The following is a 9,411-nucleotide window of genomic DNA, read 5'->3' on the forward strand; positions in this document are numbered from 1 at the left end:
ATTCCGATGTTGAAGACCCTATAGCCATCAACGCAACAATTTCTCCCCCCTTCGTTAAGACTTATAGTCCGTAGTGGGCATAGACGAAAGACGTTGAGGGGGAGAGTCAAGACGATGAAAAAGTGGAGGATACCGTGTTTTTAGATTATTCTTCATAACGTTTTTATTCTTAACGGGTTTTTTTCGGTTGAGAAGCAGGGGGAGAGAGCGAGAAAACGGACAAAATCTCGAAAGATTTAGGAGAACTACAACCAAAATTCTCATGGCATGGCCGTCCGTTTTGTTTCAGCGCTTTCGGCTTTTAACCCAACAACAACAACAACACGCATTATATACAACAAGCGATAGCGTTTTTCTTTCTCCCCGCAACAGCCAAAATGAGAAATTCCTTTTGCTATTTGCGTCTAGAATATTACGTTACACTTTATAGCTGTGCACAATACGCAGCAGCCAGTGTCGGATTGAATAACAAAATAACATGCCTATAGTGATTTTTTTTTTAGACAGTTTTTCTTTAAATGTATTCCATCACATCTGATCTGTCCAAAGTTCACTCGTCCCTCATTTTTTTTTTTTTTCGATTTGAGAGCGGCGTTTGTGTTGTTGTAACCAGTTGGTGGCAGTCATTTGCTTCCATCACACGAAAGAAAACTCAATTTTTCCAGTTGTTTCAATGGCGGGGAAAATAAAATTAAAATTAAAATTGAGATGGTGATGTGTCCAGGCACAGAAAAAAAAAATTACAAATCAGTTCCATGTGTGCGTCTTCTTTAATATTCCATCCGACACTTGAAAACGAAGAGGTCAGAAACACAACAATAAGGGATGGGTGGGGTGGGGTCTTAAAAAGAGAGCCATGGAAATCTAATTGGAATGGATGCGGTTATAATTTCTCCAGTGCCAGCAGCCCTCAAGCAAACAGATGCGCAGAGTATTGCGGCAAATGGCGGATAGAGAGAAAGAGAAGTGACGGATTATAGTTTTGTTCTGGCTCTGCGGCTGTTTCGGAATAAAGGCATAAAAAATATACTCGTCCATGGAACGACATCAAACAAGTGACACGAAATTTTTATTTATTCATTTTGAACTAGTTTGCCGTTTATGTTGTAGGGCTGATGCTGTTCCCTTATTGTTTACGACACAACCTGATGGTATCGAATTTCCGAAGAACGCGTAGAACAAGAAGAACAAGTTCAAGCTGTTTTCATTTGGACTTTTTAGATGGGCTCTTCCCGTTTCCAGCCTCACTCGAAGGTCGCTCTTTTTTTAGTCGGGTGACAAACATTTCTCGTGTATAGCAGCCATATGGATGGTACTACTACCTTATACCTAAATTTTATGGCAACAACGGAGGCCAAAACAAAAATGCATCATGTGCATGAAGATTCGAAAATAGAATTTGTTTAAACATTGAATGACTCTTGACTACTTTTATTTCAGTCGATGAATAAAAATCGAGAGTACAACCAACACATTCTTTCGTTCATTGATTATTGACTGCGTATAGACTGTAGAATGCAATCTCTGGGAACCCCCCTCCAGTGTAAGAAACATTTGTCTAACAACGAAAGCAAAAGGAACCTTTACCGTCAGCACCCTTGTTTTTGTATTTTTCAGTGGAAAAAAAAATGAAAATAAAATACACTTTGGTGTCCAGGGCACGTCGACCCCTGCTGGTCAGTGAATGGAAGTGTAGGTCCATTATTTGGCTGTGTGTGTGTCTTCGAAGTCGGGCCTTCGTTGGACTCCAAAGAAGAAGAAGAAGAAATAGCGAGCCATCACCAGTTTGCCACCAACACCAATAGTTTTGAAAGAAGAGGACACACACACACACACACACAAAGCAGACAATGTATTTTGTCAAGAAATGTTTACGACTTTTGAGTTATATGCCCCTGTCTCTCGTTCTCGACTTTTGGCTTTTGGACGTCGTCTCCGGTGTCGGCGTTTTATAATTCTGAAGACTGTTGGTCGAAAGAAGAGGACACATCAAATAAGTTTGATGTGCCATCGCAAGAGGAAGGGAAACAAAAATATATATATTGTATGGGATGCTATTGCTTCTTGCTTGTAGTTGCTCTGATCATAAATTATATACACACAGCGTAACTGTTCAACGAGGCAACACTTGCATGAGCAGCAGACCCATTGAATGTTTAACAAAAGAGGCACCTAACACATCCCCTTCTCTTTCTGAAGTCTCCCTTTTGCTTGTTAAATTGTAGACCTTTTTTTTGAATATTTCTGTTCCGGCGCCTTTAAGAAAAAAAAAGAAATTCTTTCTAAACATCCTCCCCCATTTTCCAACCCTTCAAAAAAAAAGGGGAGACCCCAACGTGAATAGACGGGAACGTATAAATATTGATACTTTTTTACGTGAGTTTAGATATACCAAAAAATCAAAAATAACAAAATTCTTATTTAGTCGTGTGCGTCTGGACACCAGTCGATTCCAGCATGACTCCTCTGTCTCCTTTTAGATATGCATTTTTTTTTCTTTCTTTCCCTTCCGGGGCCTTACATATATATTTGGGTCGTGGAAGAAGAGGGCGCATAACAAACGGCGCCTGGACGGTGTGTAGACATTTTACACCAAAAGCGACGACTTGTTTATTTCACGACCTTTCCTATATACATGCCATACGCCCTCACGAGAAACGAGTCTATACGGGGCGCTAACACACGTGCGTAGTGTTACAGCCAACGCAAATGTGTTTATGGAATCGAACGTAGAGAGCAATGGTGGAGAGGTTAAACACACGCCAATTGGCCACCACCCCACTAACGTCCAGTATTTTTTTTTCTTCTTTCGTGTGTGTACAATAACGTAATCATTTACAAGGTATACAGTAAATGGCTTAATAATAACAAAACAACAACAAAAAGAAACGGGGACATTAAAGTCAGATAAACATCGACGTACTGTGTAAGAAACTTTCTCTTGCCATAAGTGATGGACGTTTATATATAATGCAGCGAGGGTCCATTGTCATTCTTTATAATATAGTCTGTCTACACATTTCTGTGTTTTTTGGTTGTTGTTGTCTTTTTTTTTTCGCGATTGCCACGATCAATGCGCATAAAGTGGCATTCCAATGATAGCGCATCAAAATGGCCGACTGCCAATCCAACGACAAAAACAACAACAGCATTATATACATCACACAAAAACCAAAAGAAGCAAATCCAAATTCTGTTGTTGTTGCTGTTTTATAGTTTAATGCGATGAAACATGAACGTGACTGCCTCGCCCGTCAAGACAAATGTCAGTTCGAGTTATGAATTATTTTGTGTCTGCTAAATTTTGCATATTATTTATGTAAAAGTATACATTACTAAACCACTGGAACATCGAATGTATATAGGTTAGAAAACGATGCCGGTTCAAATATAGATCATTTTATATATTCAAACGTATATGTCCGGTATATGGTGTGTCGGCTCATTATACAATAGTCGGCCTATTTGTAGGCCTTTCGGTGTGTCTACTTCGATCACATAGTACGACTTGAATAATTTCGTGATGAATTTTATCATTTCTTTAGTTTAGATGGGTTATACCACATTACATGGCCTTCTATCCCCCCCTGCAACGGAATGATGGATCGTCGTGTAGCGATTTGGAAATATAAAAAATAACAGGAGAAAAGAGCCTCAACGAAAAGAGATTGAGAAAGGTGACTGAGAGCTTATATGGTGGCATCATTTGGCATTTGATGGATCGATTTGTACTACCACAAACTCTTAAGAGTATACATGTATATACTACGAAACGAACAATCGAGTGGAAGGAACGGTCGGCAAAGCTTTAGACTAACGTTTTTTTTTCAGAAATTATTATTCAAGTCAACTGACGTGAGATGAACTTTATAGAAGAAACTCTCTCGATTTCTCAACAATTCTGGGCTTTTTTTTTCTTCTTCTTTCCATCAACGATTATATGTACAGACGCACTATAGGACTAAAAGAGCTGGAGAAAGCGGACTACGTTATCGGACAGTTCAAGAAAAAGTGCATCGACAAAACAGAGCAGCAAAGAAGAAAAAAAAAAGGGAAACGAAACTGATAAATTCTTTTTTTTTTTAATAGTTTTTCCAGACTGGAACTACGCACAAAACAAAGACTCTTTCTTTTTTTGAGTTGCTACACACACATCAGTGAAAGGAAGGGGGATGCTTTTTTGCTGTGACACAAGATCGTGTCAATATTTGTCACTGTATAGTCTAGTAGTAAGAAGCCAATATCTTTTCAGTTGTAAGTCACAAATGTCTGTGTCTGTGCTCTTCCATTTTGACTTGCGACTCTTTACCCCGAAATCCCCATTCCAACAAAATGGGCCCTCTTTTTTTTCTTTTTCTTACTCCGACGAGACGTCTGCCAGGCGCCTTCTTGACCGTTCTCCCTCTCTTTTCCTTTCCTATTCATCGACTTGAGGCTCAACAGAAAAGTCCCCCCCCCCTCGTGTTGTTGGCTCTTATCTTTCCCTCTTTTCACCTGACCAGTGTGCCTATACAAACACAAATAGTGTGTGTGTGTGTGTGTGCACTATATTTCCAGAAAAAATTGTAGAAGGCAAGAAGAAATAAACATATCTGTACAATGTACATGTACACACACGCTGTTGTAGACATGAAAAAAAAGAAAGAAGTTGTTCCAGTTGATAGGCATCTGGTGGGGCCTTTTCTTTATAAATGAAGCCACATGAGCCTCTCGCAACGTCCGTATAGGTTTATTGAAAATGCTCATTTTGTTTTTATTTTCTCGCATAGTTATTGTTATTGTACATCGTTATTCGTACCTTCTGTTCCAGTTTTTTTTTTTTTTTCAAAAACCCCACCACGTTTCAATCGAATCCTAACGTTTTCTCTTGTTGCTCTTTTAACGGTACATCATATTAGCCTATCTTAATAAACAAGACATGTATACAATCTATAGCTGCCTACTCTGTTTTATTCTTTGATTTCATTGGTGAGCTTCGTTTCTTCGTCTCGTTAGATTTGAGTTGATGTTGAAAATACAAGAAGTCCTATATAGACGGCCGATTTTGATTGAAATCCATGTTTCCTACACGTTGGCCAGATGAAAACAAATGCGCAACCAGCTGAAATTTGTATTTATTACAACATTTTGGTTTATACCTTTGATGAAAGCCCCCGCCACTGTGAAGAATGGCGAAATGTTAACGATTTTTGGGGGGGCTTGGCGCCTCATTGGAAGATGAAAGACCTACAGGAAAAAAATGATAAGAAAAGGGAATTGGCGATGTGTGTTGTAGAGGGATACCATCAGGATAGAAACAAGGTCTTCTTCGCCATAACTCGAAATGACGGCAAACAACATAATAATGCAAACAAATCACGAAATTGGCCTAGAAATGGAAGCCAAACCATCGTATGCAAATGAGTCGGTATTTCTTCGAGAGAACAAAATACACAGAAGAAAAAGGTGTGCGTGTGTACATATAATCTTGGACGATATATGCACTTACGGATGATGGAAATCATCCGCATATGCACATATGCGATTGGTCTGGAACGAAAAAAAAAAAAATTATAAAAAATGTGATGCCTGCACAGATTGGTATAATGTGACTAGTACTGGATATACCGGCGAGCTCAGCCAAGCTGCTCCTATGCAGACGAGATCTTGAAGAAGAAAAATGGGCGTCCACAAATGAATATGCAAATTCTAATTATTGGAAATTAACCTGTCGCTGCGCTGATGACGGCCTTGCGCTGTCCGCTCTTTCATTGCCGACTCTCTTTCGCGGCATTTTTTCCCTTTAAATTCACAACGAAAACAAAAAAATTCTTGATCAAACTTGAAATTGCGCATGACCGGAAGGCCATGTGATTTTCACAAGTCGACGTTGTTGGCCAGCCACATCGGATTGAGCTGTGCCAAAGATAAAATATCGACTGGCCGCTAATGAGAAATCACGTTTGCCTTCCGGCTTGCGTATTCACGAACCTTGTCAGTCGCACTACGTTGTAAAAATAACAACGTAGCAACAACCAACATTTTTGGTTGTTGCTTGTCTCAATTTTTTTTGGTTTCCTATCCGAAATGTTCAAGGAGAAAACAACAACACGAACGCGCTTGGTCGATTCCATACATTCTATATACGCCCCAACACACCAGCAGAAAAGAAAATCAAAAAAAAGGGGGGGGGGATTTAAAAAAAAAAGAAGAAGAATAGGAGGGGGTCGAAAAAGTTCACTTTGTTTAGCCAGAACATTGACGTTTCCTTCCTAGCCGTCAAGTCCTGAAGAGCTATAGTTTCATCCATCTTCCCCCGCAGAGCAAGAAGAAGAAGAAGAAGAGCTTTGCCACCCGCCGGATGGCACCTCAGCGCAAGAAGAAGAAAATTGGGAGGAGTTCGAAGGTGGTACACACACTCGGTTGTGACTTGACATGACAACTTCTAAAGAGAAATAGAAGGAATAGAAAAAAAGAGGGACGCGATAACTCTTAACATATTCCCCCCTTTTTTGTTTTTTCTTGTAGCTGCTGGCCGTCATGTCTGTCGCTCAGGGAACTCTTGGTCAAAACACACGCGTGGTATATTTTAATGAACCTTTTTACGGATTTGATTGCTGCATGGCATTATCAGTTTAAAGCAAATGTACTGTGCACAGACGGGTTTTCAAAGAAAAAATGGTCAACAAATATTCGATGGCTTGCTAGGAAGGTCATTTGTTCAAGTACGGACTAAACGCCAACAAGGTTTCGCACACACACATTTAAAAAATAAACAATTGATATATTACCTGTCCCAGTTAATCAGCCAAACTGTCATTAATCAAAACATTTCTTATTGCTTTTTTTTTTTGTCTTTTACATTCAGCGATCAGTTATTTCGCGTGTCATTTTCCATCGAACAATCGCAAAGCGCTTGGTTTCCTATTTCGCTCGTGATTGTAATGACTCATCGATTTCTCAACGCCAAATTATATCCAAACAGCTGACAAGGGGTGGGGGGACACCATTTTCAAATGAGTCGAATCTTTGAAGTGACAAAACAATCGCCATTTTGGGTTAAACAATCGAACGCTGCAGCGGATAACGCCTATCATTTTTCATGTGAAAAAAAGAAAGAAATCCGGTGGCAAACGTATTTGACTGCTGATGTGTGTTTATAATATCTATGCTCTTCGGCTGAAAGAATTGTTGCCCAGTGACGAATACGTAAACAAACATGATGCGATAAGTATAGTATCTTCTACATACTGATGGTATAAGAAGGGAATTGAGTCATCGTGCGCAAGGGCACAAGGAGGTTACATGTTTTGCACACACAGCACAAGTGATAACAATCAGCCATGACGCGCTGACCCATGGCGACTGCGCTAGTTTTCATTTTTGCTCATTTTTTATTTGAAGTCTTTAAAGAAGAAATAAAAAACAAATCTAATTTTTGACTATTGAATTGAATTGTTTTCACATTTAAGGGGAAACAAAGAAGTGTCCAGTTGGGCTAAACAGCATCTACATGTTCAGCCCTAATAGCGCAGAAAATTCCGGTTATGTCGATTATTTTATATGATGTAGTCCAGTGTTGACCTCCGATCCACACACAAAAAAACAAGCCTGTTATGATAATTATCTTATTATTGTATTTTATAGCTTCACGTTCTTTTCATAATGGAAAACACGAAAAACAGAAAAGGGAATTGCCTCCGCAACGATATTCTCTCAACTAATTCTTCAACTGTTAATTAGACGTTAATCACTTTGCAGGGCATGCCGCCAGTTTAACAATCAAAGCTGAGTGAGTGTTATGCCTCCTCCTACCTCTTTAACCTGACCGGCTTCCTATGGCAGTGTCCAACGGGACGAGCCTCGATGTTATCCATCTCCGCCTCCAGACGTCTATAACGCAGCGTCCTACTAAAGATGTGTCCACGCCCACACCTTAATGATGAAATTTGATTCTTCGCCACTCTTTTATTTTTTGATTATCATTATACGTTTTTCTTCCTATATAGAATTGATATACATTCAACCGCCGGAAGGATGGCTGTCTCTTGCCGTTGATGGTTGAGTTGGCACGGTGCGTTAGCCGATTGTTGTTGGACGGCCCCGTCCAACCGGTTGATGGATTGACATTATCACGCCAACGTGCATAACTCGCTGACGATTATTTGCGCCAGCTTCCAGACTCGGCGTCTCCGACGCCCAACAGTAGAAGCGCCACTTATGGATGTTTGGACGTTATACAATGCGCCTCGTCAAGGTAAAAAAGAAAAGATTTAAATAAAAGAAAAGAAAAGAAAGGAAGACAGTCAGCTTTTTATTTCTTTCTTTTTATTGTTTTGGACATCAGCAAAAGAGAGAGAGAGAGACCTCAATATACTCCGTCAAAGCTTATATAGAACCGGATTGGTTCTCTTCAGCCTGGCGGTCTTTCATATATACCAATTTCAATAGACATTTTGAAGTGTGAATATATACAATATGATTTTAAAGAAAGAGAGAACAAAAAATGAATAATAATAAGCCAAGGTGTTGGCCACGTGCCAAACTTTTTTCTGCTTGGCTAATTGGAACTCGTTGTTTGCGTAATTGATAGTAGAGTCAGTCACGGAGGACGTGCGTGTGTTTTGCAATTTGTAGCACTATACGAACAGGATAATCGCTGCAGAGATGTGCTAATTGGCAACGTCTTTTAGCTGTCTAGCAAACTGTTTTGAATTTTAACCGATGGCTTATCGCAGTAACGGCAGGTGAACTCATAAGTAGCCGAATCGTTAGTGCGGGATTCACGGCTCGGCGAACAATATAAAACAGCTGACGGCTTTTGATCCAGTTCAAGATAAGAGGGTCATTACGGTTGAGATTATAGGATTAGAGCTTTTATTGAGGGGATTGTCATAAAAATGTTAAAAACGAGAAGAAGAAAGTGACTTGCTAAAAAGAAAACGTGCGGGAACGATAGTAGCAATAAGCGGTAGTATATAGTCTATTACGTAATATACGTGCGAAAAAGGCCGGCGAGATGCTAAGAGATTGCGATCGCGAAAACAACAGAGACGCCAACAACAATTTTAGCCACTTTTTATATTACAAGGCTCTTAATTTTTAACGACCGGCCAACACATTGCATGTATAGCTATATTGTTACTGAAGTCAAACAATAGGTCGTGGAGAATGGTCCAACAGTTGACCTAGTTGTATATATGTACCTTGACACTTTATCGGACAGATAACAAGTAAAGTGAGAAAAAGATGCCCATTTATGTTTTCCTTGTTACCAAGCCAGTTCGGTTAAACGGCGAGCAAATATAAACACTGAAATTCAGCATCGCTTTGAGGTATCCTATATTTAAATAGTTATATACATACATTTCCATGTAGCATATTCAAGCCATCTGTCGTGTACGATTTGAACTACCGTTCCGGCCACGACTT

The 9,411-nt window shown here is 39.6% G+C and overlaps 1 long non-coding RNA gene across 1 annotated transcript; it reads left to right on the top strand.

The window, feature by feature from the left end:
* Positions 1-557: 557 nt before the first annotated feature.
* On the top strand, positions 558-1,472 carry LOC123470102. Its single transcript, XR_006643612.1, has 2 exons — positions 558-1,151; positions 1,222-1,472. It is a non-coding gene; the product is annotated as an uncharacterized LOC123470102 (long non-coding RNA).
* Positions 1,473-9,411: the final 7,939 nt, after the last annotated feature.

This window comes from Daphnia magna, linkage group LG2, assembly GCF_020631705.1.
Source record: "Daphnia magna isolate NIES linkage group LG2, ASM2063170v1.1, whole genome shotgun sequence".
Classification (NCBI taxonomy): Eukaryota; Metazoa; Arthropoda; class Branchiopoda; order Diplostraca; family Daphniidae; genus Daphnia; species Daphnia magna.